This window comes from Prionailurus bengalensis, chromosome E4, assembly GCF_016509475.1.
Source record: "Prionailurus bengalensis isolate Pbe53 chromosome E4, Fcat_Pben_1.1_paternal_pri, whole genome shotgun sequence".
Lineage (NCBI taxonomy): Eukaryota > Metazoa > Chordata > Mammalia > Carnivora > Felidae > Prionailurus > Prionailurus bengalensis.
The window spans coordinates 42,185,053-42,202,768 of record NC_057360.1 but is presented as its reverse complement, the minus strand read 5'-3'; the positions used below and the strand labels follow the sequence as shown (position 1 = coordinate 42,202,768).

The window sequence follows — 17,716 nt, the reverse complement described above, 5'->3', positions numbered from 1 at the left end:
GGAACAGCATGAAACGGGTGGTGGTGGATACAGCGGCTCCATCATCGCAAAACGCAAACTTCCCTTTGGCACCCACAGTGAAAAACTAGAAAAGATGCTTCTGCCCCGCACTTTTTCTTCAACAGGAAGGTCTGCGGCCAACTGGGCCCAACTTTCAGCAGTCCCTGCCTGGTGCAGTGTTGGGGCTAGTGGGTGGAATGGTCCACCTAAAGAGGGCAGAGATGGTCAACTCGCGGTTTCTGAGCCATTAAGCCAAAACTGTGTGTGTGTGTGTGTGTGTGTGTGTGTGTGTGTGTGTAATCAGGTACCAAAACTTAAAAATCATGAGACATCACATGAAATCTGAAATCTGGATTTGAACTTCTCTTGAAATTTGTCCGGGACAATCATTGGCTAGGATTAAGGAGCAGAAGAGCAGGTGCTCCCTAAGGACAAGCCAATTTTCCTTAGTCCCTACCACTCCCTACTACCCCCTGAAAGGGGAACCAAGCATCAACTACCCTACATATACACACATTCTTTTTTTTCCCCCGCATAGTAGAGGCAAGATAAGAGCAAACTGTTTTTCATATCCACATAACCACCAAAAGTGGGAAAATAACAGGCTGAGAGATGTAGAGCTTGAAGAAAAATATTTTCCTAGATCTACCTGGAGTCCCTCACGTACAGTTGCTCTCATCGCCGCCTATGCGTTGGCAATTCTTGGTGTAAGCAGACTATGCTCCCATCACCGCCTCCCCTGCTGTCACCACTGCCTGGACACCTGGGGGATCAAAGGATCCTGGGGAGCGACTGCTGGTGGTCATTCCACACTCAGAGCCAAAGGAGCAGATGCCTACAGTTCACTTGCTCCCTAAAGTCACTGTGACAAGACCAGTGGGGACACCCAGCAGGAGGCTCCAGGTACCCACAGGCTACTCAACTGGCGGCTAAGTGACCTTGGGTAAACTACTGAACTTCTCCACACCTGTTTCCTCATCTGCAAAATGGGCACTCATGAGGACTACGAATTGTTCAAATTTACTTGTCTCTAGGGAGCACCCCTTTGTGAAACCACCTAGTTGAAATGCAGTCCCTACAAGGGGGCCACAGGCTACGCATGGCCTGGGGGCTTGTTTGGAAGCTAGTCGTGGGTCACCCACAAATCAGAAACTCTGTGGGTGGAGCAGGAATCTGTTTTTAACAAACCCTACAGGTGACGCTGATACCCACTAGTTTGAGAAGCATCGTCAAATAAAAAATTTAACCGAACACCTGTGCAAAATTTTTAGGAGGGGGCGTGTAAGACCAAAATCAGATCTCGTAAAACTTCTAAAACTGAGTTGCAGGTGTAATATATAATATTGTATATTCCATCAACTCCATACAACAAAATGTTTCTTGTAACGAGTGACCCAAGAGCCCAGGACAGGATTTTACATGAAACAGCTGAACGCACATGACAGGTGAAGATGTATTTGATTTGACGCCATCCAGACCAGACTCTCCTGCCACTGGGTACCCTGGGGACTGGCACGGGACCCAGGACCGGGCACTGCAGGGTGAGGACGGAGGGGCGGACCCACCCGAAGAACGCTGACCCCGGGAGAAAAGACACGACCCCAGCCGAGCTCGCCCGAGGGCTTTCAGGGCCCGGCCCCAAGGTCCCCTCTCACCACGCAGGGGCCTGGACAGCGTCCAGGAAGCAGGCGGCTCGGCCCATCCGGGCACAGGGAGGGGCGGTGAGCCAGGCCCCGAGCAGGGGCGGGGGGGGGGGGGGGCCGTGGGGGCGGGGCGGGCGGGGAGGGGGTATTATCCCGAAGCTGAGGGCAGCAATTACATAACAAACAAACCCCGGGCTCAAGCTGTGAATTAATCAAACCGCTGAAAATAAAACCTTCCTCTCAGGAACTTCAGACAAAAGAAATGAAAACAACCAGGCTGGCTGGAAAATAAAAGGCAGCCGCGCTGAAAGGGGGACAAAAGGAAACCAGACAATAGGGTGTTGGACAAAGGCAATAAAGCCAAAGGAAGTGTGACAGGCGAACAATGCGGGCCTGTGGGCTTGTGATCCCCGGCCGCTCCGCGCCACCTCGTCCCACACCCACCACCGATCCGCCGGGCGTGGGCGGGCCACCGGGTCGCCTCCGCGCTCCCCACTCGGGTCCTAAGAGGTTTTCGCCTCCATTCGGTCCCAACTTCCTGGACTTCCAGCTCCTACCTCGAAGCCTTTCTCCCACTGCAGCCCAGAGACCCCAGCGGCACAGCAGGGCGCAGGTTAGACGGGCGGCCGGAAGGCCCCCCCCCACCGCAAGATGCTGCCCCGTGCATTCCTCCCCCGCCCCACCTCGGGCGGAAGGTGAAGCCAGAGGAGGTGATTAACAGTCCTAATTAACTCTCGGACTGCCCTGCCCACTCCCAGAGCCACTCACCACATGCGGCCCCCGAGACTGTAACGCGGCCAGATCCCATGCGCACGGGCTGAGTGTCAACGACACCCCGCTTTCGAAGGGTTAGCATGGCAAGCGGAATGCAACCCAGCTCATTAATAAACGGTTATTGATTATATGTTGACACTGCAATGTTTTGGGTGCACGGAGTTAGAAGTACTGTTTTCACTGGCTTCTTTTTACACTTCTTAACGTGGATGCTGGAGCATTTCAAGTCAGGCAGGAGGCTCACACCATGTTTCTGGCGGACAGTGCCGCACGAGGACATCTCCCTGTGAGCGCTGATGGCCTTTTACCCACACTTAACCCCGAGGAGTACCTCCAGCGGGGGCTGTGGAGGATCTTTATATTGGGGAGCTTGCCTCCTCCTGGGGCTCCCGATGGCTCATCCTGGCCTCTGGCGAAGCCGCGGTACGCGCAAAGAAAAGGACTCCTGGTGACCAGCCAAGCCGCTCACCAGGGCGTGATGCCCACCAGACAGCCCTGCCAGACCCTGCTGCCCAGACAAGGGCCCTTCCATTTCCACAGGCGCCTGCCTCAACGTCGGGCACTGGCTCTCGGTTGGTCCCTCTGGACCAATGTTTGTTGACGGAGAAGCAACAGCCCAGACCTGATGGGCTCCTCCCAGGGTCTCACATTCTGGGGGAGAGGGTCCTGGGGCAGCTCCTTCCTTCCTTCCTTCCCTCCCAAGTTCCCAGAGCACAGGCCTGTTCAAAGGGACTGTGGGCAGCCCCTTTCCCTGCCCACAGAGACGAGACTCCCCCTGAAGAGGGTCAGTGCCAGGCTCTGAACCCCAAACCATCCCGCTCTCTTTTCCCTGAGTGCAGAGCAAACGTTGCAGGTGATAAACTAAAGAGCGAAAGGAGAACCAGGTGGAGGGTACGGAGTCCACGTGCAGTCAGTCCCTGCTCTGCCACTTCGCAGCTGAGGGTCCCTGCACAGGTGCCCCCACCTCTGCAGGCTCTGTTGTAAAACAAAGGTACCCGGGGGTCAGCAGGTGGTCAATGGTACAGAGTTTGGAAAACTCAGGCCTTTGGGTTCTCCAACGTGAGTTCAAATTCCTGCTGTGCCTCCAGCTGACTTGTGTGACCTTAGGCACGTTCATTAACTCGGAGCTTGTCTCCTCATCCATATAATGGGTATAATAATCCCCAGCTCACAAGTGCCTGAGAAGATTAAATAAGGGGGTGAGTATCCATTAGGTTGCCCAGGATGGGCTAGACTCAGGTGGTTAAGAGAAAAGTTACCTGGGGTCAGACGGACCTGGGTACAATCTGAAATCCAACTCTACCCAATTAATTGCCGTGCAATCTTGAGCAAGTGACTTAACCTCTCTGAATTCATTTCCTCCTCCGTAAAATGAGAAGAAAACCCAGCATGAAGGGATGAGCCTTCCATTAACACCCCAGACTCTATAATATGTGCCTGTTTTACATTCTTATGACACCCTAAACTTGGCCTTCAGGACACTTATCACAGTTGGTAATGATACCTTTACATGCTTATTTCAGACTGCCCAGTAGCCTGGGAACGCACCCCACCCACCCCAGGACACTGTGGAAACATACCTGGTTTTGCTCACCACTGTAGCCCCAGAGTCTAGCACAATGCCTGGAGCATAGTAGGTGCTCAACGAATATTCATACAAGGAGCGGAGTATACAGCTCAGCAAAATAGCCACAAGGCAGACCTGGACACATAATGAGCGACAGCTACGACAAATCTTCCTCCACTTATGACGGGGGTTATGTCCCAACAAACCCATCGGAAGTTGAAAAGATCGTTAGGTCGAAAATGCATTTACCCCACCTAACCTACCGAACATCTTGGGCTTAGCCTAGCCCGCCTTAAACGTGAACACCTGCTTTCGCCTACAGTTGGGCAAAATCATCTACACAAAGCCTACTGTAGAATAGCGTTGACGAGCTCATGTAATTTACTGAATACCGCACCAAAAGGGAAAAAACAGGCACAGAATCGTTAGAAGTGTATCTGGTGGCTACCTGGGAGCTGCCACTGGCCAGCATCACGACTGCATCATAGCGTATAATCGCCAGCCTGGGAAAAGATCAAAATTCAAAGTATCGTTTCTACTGAATGCGTATGGCTTTCTGACCCTCATAAAGTTGAGAACTCCTAAGCTGAGCCATCATCAGTCAGACCATCTATGTTATCATCATCGGGTAGAAGCTGCCTACACATCACCCAGCCTCCAGCTAGCCTCAGCTGCCTCCCCCTCACATCTAAGCTCCTACAGGCTAGCGAACTAAATCCCCCCCCCCACCCCGGCACCAAAGCAAACCCCTTTCCTTTGCTCTTACCTTGGGACAGGTAAGAAACACTTTCCACCCCTTTTGGATTTAAAGACCCTATTGGGGGACGCCTGGGTGGGTCAGTCGATTGAGCGTCGGACTCTTGATTTTGGCTCAGGTCATGATCCCAGAGTTGTGGGATTGGGCCCTGCATCGGATTCCTCGCCGAGCGTCGAACCTGCTTGAGATTCTCTCTCTCTCTCCCCCTCTCTCCCCTGCTCTCACTCTCCAAGATAAAAAACAAATACATAAAGACCCTATTGGGAGTCTTAAGTCTCTTCTTTTCCAGACTTAAAACCCCTTCGATTTGTTTACCCCTTCTTCAAAAAGCACGCGCCACGTTTCCATTACACACGTGGTTTCTCAGGAGGCTTGAAGGTCAGCAGCTACACCTGCCCCTCTCCCCAGAGGTCTAAAAGCCAAAGGACCCTCGGCTCCCACGAGCTGTGAGTTGCTGGGCTCCCCCAGGTCCCGGTCAGAGGTCACAAGTCCACAGTACGTACACTCCCGTCGGCCTCCCACCCAGGAAGTGCTCCTGTGAACCCGGTCTCCACCCCCTCTTGCCCAGCCTTACTCGTATTTTATACATGGAGAAACCGAGGCCCAGCTCACGTGGCTTGTTTCGGCAGTACCGCTTCTGGGCTAGAGGCAGGGTGTAGGGACACGGAACCAGCTGGGATACAGATCAGCACCCCTGCTCTCCCCACCCTTCCCTTCTAGGGCATCCACTCCCCAGGCCCCCTGCAGCCTTCCTCCTGGGCCTCCTCTCACCTGAGTATCTGTAAGAGGTCAAGGCCTCTGGGGGAGAGGGCTCAGGCCATCCTCACCCCTGATGGGCCAGAGCCTTGAGTCTGTGAGCCGGGGGCAGAGAGGCCCCAGGCCAGAGCCCAGCGCCCGGCACGAGGCATAGAGAGACGCCTGCACTCCAGAGGGCCAGCCGCTCAGAACAAGGCTCTTATAGGACAAAGCTGACTGCAGGTGCCGGTCCTCTCTCTTTTCTCCTCCCCACAACCAACCCTCTCCTGGGCCCTCCGACCCCCACCCACGGGCGCACGCGCACGAGCCCCTTTCTACCCAAAACAAATCACCAGCCGCTTCCTCTCCCGGATCAGCCAACGACCGGCCCAGCTGGATTGGAATCAAAGGAGTTTGCACCCTCAGCCCTTCCTCCCTCTACAACGACAGCCCCCTCCCCGCAAAAAATATCTAGATGCGGATAAAGATAGAGATCCAGTCATCGGAGCATGACGGGTGACTCAGACCCAGGGGTACAGGAAGACGGCCTGAGCAGACAGGCAGACCCCCCAAGGAGGGCCATGACTACACTTCCCCAGCGGGCACACGCCAAGCCTGCAGGCCCCCCACTCCAAGCTCACTGAGCCCACTCCAAGGGGCACAGCCAGGGAGAGATCCACTCGGCAGGGGTGGGGCAGGGCCTGAGTCCCAGGGGAATGTCACTTCCTCTCAAAGCCCCAGAGAGCTGAGAGCCTCAGGCAGCCCTAAACAATAGCCCGAGGCGTGGGTGCCCAGAACGGTGCCCCGGTGCCACATCCTGCCATTCTTCTCCCAGGCCGCACCCTGCCACCCTTCCTGGCTACGCCCGATCCTATCTCTGATGTTTACTCAGAGCTGGGAGCTGGGCTGGCTACAAGGGTGGGGAAAAGCTTTCCTGAGAGGGCCCCCTCACCGTCTCCAGCCTCCGCGGGCCCCAGGGGTACCGGGTCCAGGGCGTGCGCCGCTCTCTGGTCTAGCGCAGCTCAGGAGAGGGTCACAGACAATACCCCCAGTCCCTGGGCTGTTCTGGGCAGGCCAAAGTGGTATTCACCTGACAGAGCAGCCGATACCAACCGATGGAAACTTCTGAGTTCCCGAGCTCCTGTCCTCCAGCCTATGAGAGCCGGCAGGCTCCCCCAGAAGCCCAGATCCAGCCTGAGTTTCATGACTGCCAGTTTGAGTTGAACCCGGGGCACAGAGGCCTGAAGGAGCCAGGGAGAGACCATAGCGGTGATGGTCCCATCCATGGCTCCATCTGGTTGTCCCAGGTCTCTGAGGCACCTGAGTCTTTTTCCAGTCCAGGATAAGAGTCCAGGAAAAGACAGGAGGGGGCAGGGGGGCAGCTTGGAAGTTCTGGTGAGGTTCCAGTGGGATGCATGCCTGGGTAAAACTGAGAAGTAAACAGTGTTTCCTGGAGTCCCTTCTCTGGGGGCCCTCCTGCCTTTGTGACTGGATCTGTCTCCAGCCCACCGAAAGTGCTAGGGGGCCCCTGCAGTCCTGCTCTTGTCTCCCGGTGACCAGGTCTAGGCCTATGTCCCAGGCAGGGGAGTGTGTCTGGTCTTCTGCACCAGCCATGCCCAGCCCACGGCTGGCACACCGCAGAAATGGTGCAGCCGGGGCTGACTGGCTTGGCAAAGGCCTCCCTTTGGGGATAGCCCCGAACATTAACCAAAGGAAGGAGAGGCTAAAGAGCATTCAAGGGCACAGCACTCACGCCAGCTGCAGGCACTGAGTGAGGAGCTCACCGCGCATTTCCCTGTCCTCCCCAAGGCCCGGCAGAGCGGGTGTCTGAACGCAGGCCTCAGTGATGCCCAAAGCGACATCTTTTCCTATCGGCCAACACGCCTTCGCTCTCCCTCTACCCCAGATAACAGGATCCGGTCCAGCACAGACAGACTGGCCCTGTCTTCAACGCTCAGACGATTCTAGTTGTTTTTGACTTGAGTCACGGCCAAGGAAGAATTAGTCAAAAGAAATCAAGGCTGCTTTGAGAACCTGGAGAAAAGACTCGACCTCTCAAAACCTGAGTTTCTTCATGTGAAAGTGGAGATCCCAATACCTACTTTGTGATTAGAAGGCAGCATATACTCAGAGAACCTGGCACAGAACATGTGTTCAGCGGGAGGAGGAAGAGACCTAAAGCAGGGAGTGTCTGTCCCCCCTCCCTCCTTGGCTTCCCTCCCCAGCATGCCTGGCAGGTCCCCAGGCTCCCCTGTCCCCACCTCTCCGGGAGGCAGGAGTACAGGGGTGACCCTCCGGCACTGCTGGGAAGTGTCCTGGCACAGAAAAAAGAAAATGATCTTTGGGGCGCCTGGGTGGCTTAGTCGGTTAAGCATCCGACTCTTGATTTCAGCTCAGGTCGTGGCTCATGAGTTCAAGCCCCACATCAGGCTCTGCACTGATAGTGGGCAACCTGCTTGGGATTCTCTCTCTCTCTCTCTCTCTCTCTCTCTCTCTCTGCCCCTCCCCTGCTTGCTCGTTCTCTCTCTCTCTCTCTCTCTCAAAATAAATAAACATTAAACAACAAAAAACCAAAAACAAAAGAAAGAAAAGAAAATGGTCTTTGTTGCCAACCAGACCTGTGTCTGAAGCCTGGCCCCTCCTCATACTGCTAGCTGTGTGACCACAGGAAGTTTCTGTTTCTCCATCTCTAAACTGGAACGAATAATAACTATCTCATAGAATTATTCAGGGGACCCCATGCGATGTTTGCAAAAAAGCAAGAAAAACCAACCAAGCAAAAAAAACCCCAAGTTTGCACCCTGAGCGCCCCCATCACCCTTTGGGGAAGGCTTCCCCACCCCCGCGTGGTCAGACACACAGAAGACCCACAGGGCAATGGGGCACGTCACCCTCTTCCTTCTCTATCTGCTCCCAGCAGGCCTCCCTCCCTTTGGCCCTGTCTCCGCACCCCGCTCGGGTGGTCTGAATGTTCCGGCGGTGTCCCCAGCTACCCCGGAATCTCCCCTGGCCTGAGTCAGGCACCCAGGCGCCACAGAGTGAGGACAGGCCGAAAGAACCCGGATCTGCCAAGGAAACCCCACGTAGTCGGGGCCACTGCTTATCTGGCCACGCCACTGCACCTTCCCTTCCCCGGCTGATGACACAAAAGCTCTGCTGTACTCAGGAGCTCCCTCCTTTCCTCCGGAGCCCACGCAGATCAAGTGTTGTTCTGTTAACCCCTGCAGTCCCCTGCCACCCCCAGGAGGGGACAGGGGCGAGTAGGAACAGCCCGAAATATCCACGGTTACCCACCAGGCTGGGCGAAGCGTCGGCTTGGTCAGCAATTCCTCCCAGCGGTGCCAGGGTGGGCTGGGTAGCCCTTGGCTCTTGCTTTTGGCGTCAAGTCTAAGCCACGTGGGCCAGCGCGCAGTTGGTTCAAACCCCGCACGCCCCTCCCTAGGGGCATGGGTAGGCCGAGCATTCAACTCTCCTGGGACTAGTGACCAACAGCCAGTGGGCGGCGTTGAGGCCTTCCAGGACAGGCCCGGCACCTGCACACAGCCGTGCTGAACCCCCGCAACGGGCATCCACATCAGAATCTGAAGTTGGGGGGTGAGGGAGCCGATGAGTGGCTGGGGGAGGGGGGCAGGGGGGCCACCCAGTTCCATACTGTTCCGCGTGGGAACCCAATGAATGCCTGACACTTACCCTCTTTACACCTCGGTTTCTTCATCGGTAAAGGGGGCCAACAAGACCCCACTCTCACGGTTGTTGGGGAATTAATGAGTAGTGAACATCACCACTGGCTCAGTCGGAAGAGCACGCGACTCTGGATCTCGCAGCCGTTAAGTTTGCGCCCCACGTTGGGTGTAGAGATTACTTTAAAAATTAAATCTTAAAAAAAAAATTTTTTTTTTTAAAGCTGGGGCACCTGGGTGGCTCAGGCGGTTAAGCGTCCGACTCTTGGTTTCGGCTCAGGTCACGATCTCACAGTTCGTGAGTTTGAGCCCCACATCGGGCTCTGTGCTGACAGCTCAGAGCCTGGAGCCTGCTTCAGATTATGTGTCTTCCTTTCTCTCTGCCCCTCCTCTGCTCATACTCTCTCTCTCTCTAAATAAATAAACATTTAAAAAAAATTTTTTTTTAATTTTTTAAAGCTTATTTATTTTGAGAGAAAGAGAGGGAGAGAGCATGCATGAGAGAGGAGGGGCAGAGAGACAGAAGGAGAGAGAATCCCAAGCAGGCTCGGCATGGTCAGCAAAGAGCCCCACACAGGGCTCAAACTCACAAACCAAGAGATCATGACCTGAGCCGAAACCAAGAGTCAGACGCTTAAGCAACCAACTAAGCCAGCCGGGTGCCCCTAAAAATTAACGCTTTTTTATAGACTTTTGTTTTTAATGTTTATTTATTTTTGAGAGAGAGAGAGAAAGCACAGAAGAGGGACAGAGAGAGAGAGGGAGAGAGAGAATCCAAAGCAAGCTCCAGGCTCTGAGCTATCAGCACAGAGCCTGACTCGGGGGCTCAAACCCACGAACCGTGAGATCAAGACCTGAGCCGAAGTTGGAGGCTTAACCGGCTGAGCCACCCAGCCGCCCCCAAATTAAAGCTTTTTAAAAAAATAATAAGTAGTGTACAAGAAATACTCAGCAGAATGCTGGGCGCAAAGGAGACGGGCACTTCATCTTGTTGAGGTTGAATGAATGAATGAATGAATGAATGTGCCCCCAGGGAACCTCCGCTAGCCAGAGTGCTCAGCCCAAACAGCACAGGTTCCAGTCGCCCTCCTTAAAGTCACTTCAAACATCAGCCTCCACACATGTCTACGCCCACAGCCCCCTCTCGACGTGGGCACCTCCACACTGCATCCTGGGATTGGATCCCCGAGGGCTCAGGAAAAAGCACCTGATTCTCTTCCCTCTTCCTGCCTCAGCCGCTCACCGCAGGGGCAGGTGACTGGGACGGGTAGCTGGTGCAAGACAGAGGATTCGGCAAATGCCAGTCACCAAGAAAGAAGGCCACCAGGCAGTGTCGACAGGAAGACAGCCTGGAACCCAGAAGGCCAGCATGCGAGGAATCAGCAAATCCACTTTGGCCTCATTCTCTCCTCCCTGGGATGTACCTCCCCCGCAAGGAGCCACAAGAGAGAACGGAGAAAGACAGCGAGAGAAGGTCTGGGGGTTTCCCGAGCAATTCAAGCATCTAGCTCCCCCGCTTGGGCAGAGGTGGAGGAACCAGGTGACCAGCAGCACTGAGGCCATGGGGGCGGGGCCCCTGGGCTGGACCTGGGCACCCTGGCCTCACCGTGAGGCACCGGCTCAGGTCTGCGGCTTCCCCCGTCGCCTCCCCTTCCCCCGTCGCCTCCCCTTCCCCCATCCCACGGCTTCTGGGTGGGATGCCACCTGTGCCTTGTGTAAGCCTAATCACCACCATCTCCCCCAAGACAAGCTCACTCATCGGAAACCCCAATTCAGCGGCTCTTGCTCAAGCAGCATTCATTCTGCAGGCGAACAAAGTGTTCCGTTCTTTTTCTCCGCAAAGGCCGTGTTTCCTCCCCCATTATCTACCCCATCGGCAGCCAAGCCTGCCACAAAAGCAAGATTTCTTCTTTCTTTTTGTTATTTTCGTGGTCTCCTTTATTTATGGGTGGCTGTTTTCTCTTGGCTTTGGCTCCTTTTCAGAAGGGCAGGGAAGCAAGGGGAGGAGAGCAGCATGATAGGGAATCTCTGATTTCACCCCAAATGCTCATCAAACGCCCCCCCCCACCCCGTGCAGCCGCCTGCACCCCAGTCTGACTGCATCACCAGCACCCTTTGGAAACGGAAGCAGGACCACTTCAACGGAAGAGTCCCACCGGCAAAGCGGTAGGATGAGGCGATTCTGGGAAGGACCCTGATATCTGGAGCTCACAATGCTAATAATAAGATAGCAAGGGGGACAGTCAAAATAACGGACTAGTGATGGGCACTGACCAATTAGATGGGACTCATGGGACAATCAGATGAGGTGGCAGATGCTGACCACAAACAACTGGTTGACACGCTGGTGTGTATCAGCTGAAGACCCCCTCTGATCGTAGCTAACGTTAACTGAGCATTTACTATGTGCCAGGCACCTTTCACATATTAACTTATTTAGGTTTCATAATAATCAGAGGTAGATGGTATTATTGCCTCCATCTTAGGTGGAGAAACCGAGGCCTAGAGGTGATTTTGAGCCCAGCAGCCAAGTATCAGAGCCCAGCTCTCAAACACCAGGAACGGAGCACACAATAATGCTAAGTGTCACGTTTAGGGATGAGCTCTTTTAATTCTTTCAACAGTCCTGGGAATAGTCGCACCACTTGCAGAGATAAAGCGACCCAAAGCCAGCGTCCCTACCACGGTATCTTCCGGGTGCATGAGAGGCAGCATTCCGGAAGGCACAGGGCTGCTTTAGCCCCTGACCTCCCTTCCGGTGACAGCTTCTTTGTTTTCTGGCCTTCTTTCCATGCCACCTGTCCCCACGCCTCCACACCTGCTGCCTTAGCTTCCCACCCATGCCGTGCTCAACGGCATCGCGCAGAACTGACTGCTTCATAGTCCCTTGCAACACACATGCCTAATGAATGGCTGCCCTCATTCTTATTTTCTTGTCATCCTTTTTCCTGAATACAAAGGATATGTGCTCATTGTAGAAAATCTGCAAAATTTACGGTAACCGAGAAATTTGAAAGTCACCTATTTCCCACCAATCTGGAGGTGGCCACTGAACAGAATTTGGCAGATTTCCACCAAATCTTTTTTTCTATGCAGTATTCTTTTCCCCTGTTGAGCTCATAAGCAAGTTTTAGACTACTTTTCCCCTCACTTAATAGTCTGTCATGGGGCGCCTGGATGGCTCAGTCCGTTAAGCATCCAACTCTAGATTTTGGCTCAGGTTATGATCGCGTGGTTCGTGGGTAAGAGTCCACATCAGGCTGTGCGCGAACAGTGGGGAGCCTGCTTGGGATTCTCCGTCTCCCTTTCTCTCTGCCCCTCCCCGAATTGCGCGCGCGCTCTCTCTCTCTCTCTCTCTCTCTCTCTCTCTCAAAATAAATACACTTAAAAAATAAAAAACAGTCTATCAGGGGGAGTCTTCATGTTCCTAAAACATCAGAAATAACTGAAAAAAAAATTTTTTTAATTCTTTATAAAGTCGACTGGAATGTTTGCCCATCCTCCCCTCTATGGCTGCATCACAATTTCTTTTTAACCAAAGCACAGGGTTGAAATGGTTCCACTCTTGAAATTTTCTGTTACTTAAACCTCTCCGCCCTCAAAGTCACGCACTCCCTGGACACCTCTGGTGGGTCACGGCCATTCGGCTCCCGCGACAGATGGGAAGGAGAGCACCCTGACAATCTGAGGACGGACAGGGCAAGGCAGCGGAAGGACGTCACCTGCCCCCTCCTGATAGGCTGGGGACAGAGAAGCAAAGGGAGTACAAGATGGAGGGTGGAAAGATGGGGGCCCGAAAGCTCGGGCCCAGGGTCTGACGGCTTTGACTTTGGGGAAGGCCTGCCGCAGCATTTCTCAGGGCCTTGACTTCCCCGAAAAAGATGGAGAGCTACCACGAGATACCACTTCACACCCATTATGATGGATTATTTTTCTATTTTTTTTTTTTAATGTTTATTTATTTTTGAGAGAGACAGAGAGAGAGCGCGTGCGAGCAGGGAAGGGCCAGAGAGAGAGAGGGAATGAGACGGGAATCCCCAGCAGGCTCTGCATTGTCAGCGCAGAGCCCGACGTGGGGCTCGAACTCGCAAGTTGCGAGATCATGACTTGAGCCGAAACCAAGAGTCAGACGCTCAACTGACTGAGCCACCCAGGCGCCCCAATGGATTGTTTGTTTGTTTTTTTTTTTTTAAAAAGAAGTATTGGCAAGAATGTGGGCAGTTGTTGATGGGGACGTAAAATGGTGCGGCCGCTGTGGAAAACAATATGGCAGATCCCCCCCACCCTCCAATTAAACATAACCGTAGCCATCCAGCAATTTCACTTCTGGAATATACCCAAAAGATACACCCAAAAGATTTGAAAGCGGGGTCTATGAAGAAATATTGTACACCCACGCTCATCACAGCATTATTCACAACATCCAAAAGGTGGAAAAACAACCCAAGTGTCTATGGAAGGATGAACAGACGAAATGTGGTGTGTGTGTGTGTGTGTGTGTGTGTGTGTGTGTGTATAATATATATATATAATAAAACAGACTGTTATCAGCCTTAAAAGGAAGGTAATTCTGACACCCGCTACAATGTGGATGAGCCTTGAAAACATTATGCTAAGGGAAATAAGCTAGACACAAAAGGACTAATATTTGGTTCTGCTTATATGAGGTAGGAGTAGTTAAATTCATAGAGACGGAAGGTATAATAGAGGTTACCAAGGGCAAGGAGAGGGGGAAGGGGGAGTTGTTCACTGGGTACAAATTTCAGTTCAGGACGACGCAAAATTCTGGAGATGGTTGGTGACGATGCTACACAACGTGAAATGTACTCGCTGCCCCCGAACTGTACGATCAGAAACGGTTAAAATAACGGGGCGCCTGGCTGGCTTAGTCGGTTGAGCATCCCGCTTGGGCTCAGGTGATGATCTCACAGTCTGTGAGTTTGAGCCCCGTGTAGGGCTCTGTGCTGACAGCTCAGAGCCTGGAGCCTCCTTCAGATTCTGTGTCTCCCTCTCTCCCTGCCCCTCCCCCTGCTTGGGCCGTGTGTGTCTCTCTCTAAAAAATAAACAAACATTAAAAAAAAAAAAAAAAGACGGAGACCATGAAGCTGCTAATAATTTATTTACACTTTCATGGCACCTTTAATCTTGCAGATGGGCAGAGGCAAGAGCATAAACACGGCCTCACAGACTGGGGACCAATGTCAGACGGGCGTCAGGGAGAGCGGCGGGCTGGAGCCTGGCTACCTTTGGAGAACCCCATGCTCACAAAGCCATAATTAACATCACTAATTGAAGTGTCTAGAAAAGGCCAGAGCCAGACAGTGCCAGACCTGCCCCACCAGCGAGAAGGCTGTCCCCTCCATGCTTCCCTCGCCTCTAGGAACAATTAAAGGCTTCCACCTGCCATGCAGAGACAGGTGTATTTGGGATTCCTCAGCAGGGAGGGAAAGGGATCTGGGGCAGGAAGAGGGGGAGAGAAGAAGAGATTAGGTTCCCTTACAGTCGGGTCCTTGGCCTTCCCGAACTCCTTTTCTCCGATGTCCTTCTTAGGGTGGCCGTTTCAAGGAAAGCACTGGGCTGACACCTAGTTTCCAGAACAGATCTGCCCCAACTTGCTGTGCACACCGGGGCCAGGCATCCTACTGCTCTGGGCCTCTCTCAAGGTCCGTGAGGAGAGTACATAGCGACAGTGGTCCAAAGGGAAGCTCTAAACCAGAGGGTCTGAGCTAACAGAGGCAGGGGACAGGGTGGGGGATGGGACAGACGGACCTGGGAGAGAAGGGAAACGATCAGGGACTCATCCACTTATTCCACAGATGCTGGCTTCCGAGGGCCACCCCAATTGTCCTTTTCCTCCTCGATGAATGGCAGACTGGGACCAAAGTCCCATCCAGCCCTAAGATTCATTTGCTATTTCCATTTTCTATGAGCGGTGCCTTTACTCGTAAAGGTTGCCCCAGTTTCCACTTAAGCAAGAACACATCACAGGGTCCCAGTATCTCTAAGAGCTGCCTGTGCTCTGTGGCCAGCCTGACGGCGGTCTACCACAAGGGACCCTTAAGCACTTTCTATGGAAACCAAAAGGCCACTGGCATCTTTGTCCATCTTTGTCCAAAGAGGGTGGGAGAGGAGCTTCTCCTCCCTGCCCCTGCCTCCCCAAGCCCTCCCTCTGCCCCCACTGGACCATTAGAGCCACTCTGCTTCCCTTCCCCCACAGCCTGCTGCCCTGACCCGGGAGATAGGGGTGGAGGTGGGGGTCAACGCTGGGGTCACTGCAGGCGCCTAGCTCAAAACCAGCTCTGGCGCTTAGAGAATTTAACCCTCTCCCTGCCAGCGCACGACTATCCACCCTAACAGAACTACCTGAATGAAGGGAAAAATAATTGCAGACGGGGTCCACACAGGCCCGGGTGAGAATTCTGAATGTGCTCTGGAAACAGCACTGGATTTGAAGCAGAAGTTCTGAGTTTGAGCCCCAAGCTCTGAAACAAACTCAGTATGCAGTCCTGAGCAAGCCCTAATTCTCAGCCTCAGTTTTCTTATCTGTACATTGGGGGTCAAAATACCAGATTGCTAGGAGCCTCAGCACAGTGATTTTTTAAAAATGTCAAAGCACTTCATATGCTTGATGGTTTATAAAGCTCCATACAAGGGAAAGGGATCTGGATGCCTTTAATTCACCGTGGGGCCCAGGAGGCATCACCCGACCTCCAAGGTCTCCGATCTTCCATTTGCACAGGGAGTGAACTATTACTTCTCCCAGAGATAAAATTTTAAGTGGGAAAGGGCTCCAAGGTCTTTGGATGCCGTGGAAACACAAGAGCCACCAAGTCCCTGGTTTCCACCTTCAGGCTGCCACCCAAATCGGCAGAAAGATCGCCACGGTACCTACTGAGTGATCACAACAAGCTGAGCACTTCACGGATATTTTCAGCAGCAACAAGACCCATTTTACAGACGAGGCACCTGAAGCCAAGGGATGGCGGCAGAATCCTATTTCAGATCTGCCTGACTCCAAGTCCAAAACCAGAGCACAAGGGACCTGGAGAAGAAGCCGCTTCCCACAGGCCAGCCAAGCCCGATGAACCCTCTCCACCGGGAGGGCTGGGTGCCGAGGGGCAGCCTCCACTTCCTGCCGGGTCCTCGCTGACAGCTCCTGAGCTGCCCGGAGTCCAAAGGTTGGTTAAAGGCTGTTTATTACCATGAATCGTTACAACTCACCGGCAGCTGGGTTTTGCGAACGTGCTGGTTTCATGCCTCAAAGCACTCCCAACTGCATGTGAATTTCATAGGTTTTTACAACAATCTATCCTACCCCCGCCCCCGCCCTTAGTGACCAGTTTAAGGGACGAACGACACTGGGCAAAGGACAAAGATGTTCAGGGCCGGACGGTCATTTCTGTCACACCCGGCAACGCCCCGTCTGCACAAGTGCGTGACAAACAAGTTCATTCGCTTTCCTGGGCTGCTCCCCAGCACCAGCACGGCGGGGTCCACCCACGGGGGCCCATGCCCAGCCCCTGCTCCAAGCTTCTGGAACACTTGGGGCAGCCACTCTCACCCCTGCTTCTTGGAGTGAATGGGTCACGCTGGTAACCCATGACTGCAGCAACACGAACCGCAGCAAACACCTGGGTAAGATTCCCTCCCGCCGGACGCTGCTCTGAACACTTTCCACGTAATCAGTCCTTTTAACTGAAACCTTCCAACACACAAGCAATCCTTCCAACACGGCAGCACTTTACAGTTGAGGGCTTTGCGGCGAGCGCCTCTGCCTGTGGCCTGTGAAGAAGGAAAACTCTGGAAGGCTGAGGGAGGTGTCAGAGCCAACACCCCATCTCCCCCACCACCACCCCCGCCCCGCCCCTCTGGAGAGGTGCTCCTCTCCCTTTCCCAGATCCCAGAGGCCAAGACCCAAGGGAGACCCGAGGGAGGGCTGTCGGCACATCCAGGCGGGCCGGGAAAGCCGCACCTCTCCCACCGCAGCACAAGCCCCAACAAGCACCGCCTCAGTGGCTACCATATGAGTAGCAGCTTCCACTCACCAGAACCTTCTCCAAACTGGCCCTGTAATATGTACATCACTTCATGGAATCCTTTTCACCTTGTGAAGTAGGTATTTTATTCTCTTCCCACTTTGTAGGTGAGAAAACCAGGCTCTAAGAACATTCTAGTATTTTACCGGAAATCACACAGCTCTGAAGCAGCAGAGCCAGCCCTCAAACCTGGGTCTTTCTGACTCCCCCGTGCACCCAGCCTTCCAACCGAAGGCTGTGGAGGCGGAAAAGGGCTCCATCAGTCCTGGCGCCCCGGCCAACTCGGCTGAACCGCGTTGCTCCTGTGGCATAGCTCTGTTGCCTAGGGTTCTGCCTCACCTCCCCGGACAGATGTCAGCCTCCCTGTGGGCACAGTCTGGTCTCCTCTCCCCCCCACCTCACCTGATTCCCTCACATCATGAGGGCTTGGTAACACTTATCCATTCCCCGAGTATCATATTTGTTCAAAAATACATCACACCCTGGGGGCGCCTGGGTGGCTCAGTCGGTTAAGCGGCCGACTC

The 17,716-nt window shown here is 53.7% G+C and overlaps 1 protein-coding gene across 2 annotated transcripts in view; it reads right to left on the bottom strand.

The window, feature by feature from the left end:
* The window catches only part of SOX13 (SRY-box transcription factor 13), a 46,994-nt gene that overhangs the window by 12,328 nt on the left and 16,950 nt on the right, over nucleotides 1-17,716 (bottom strand). The window lies entirely within an intron of this gene.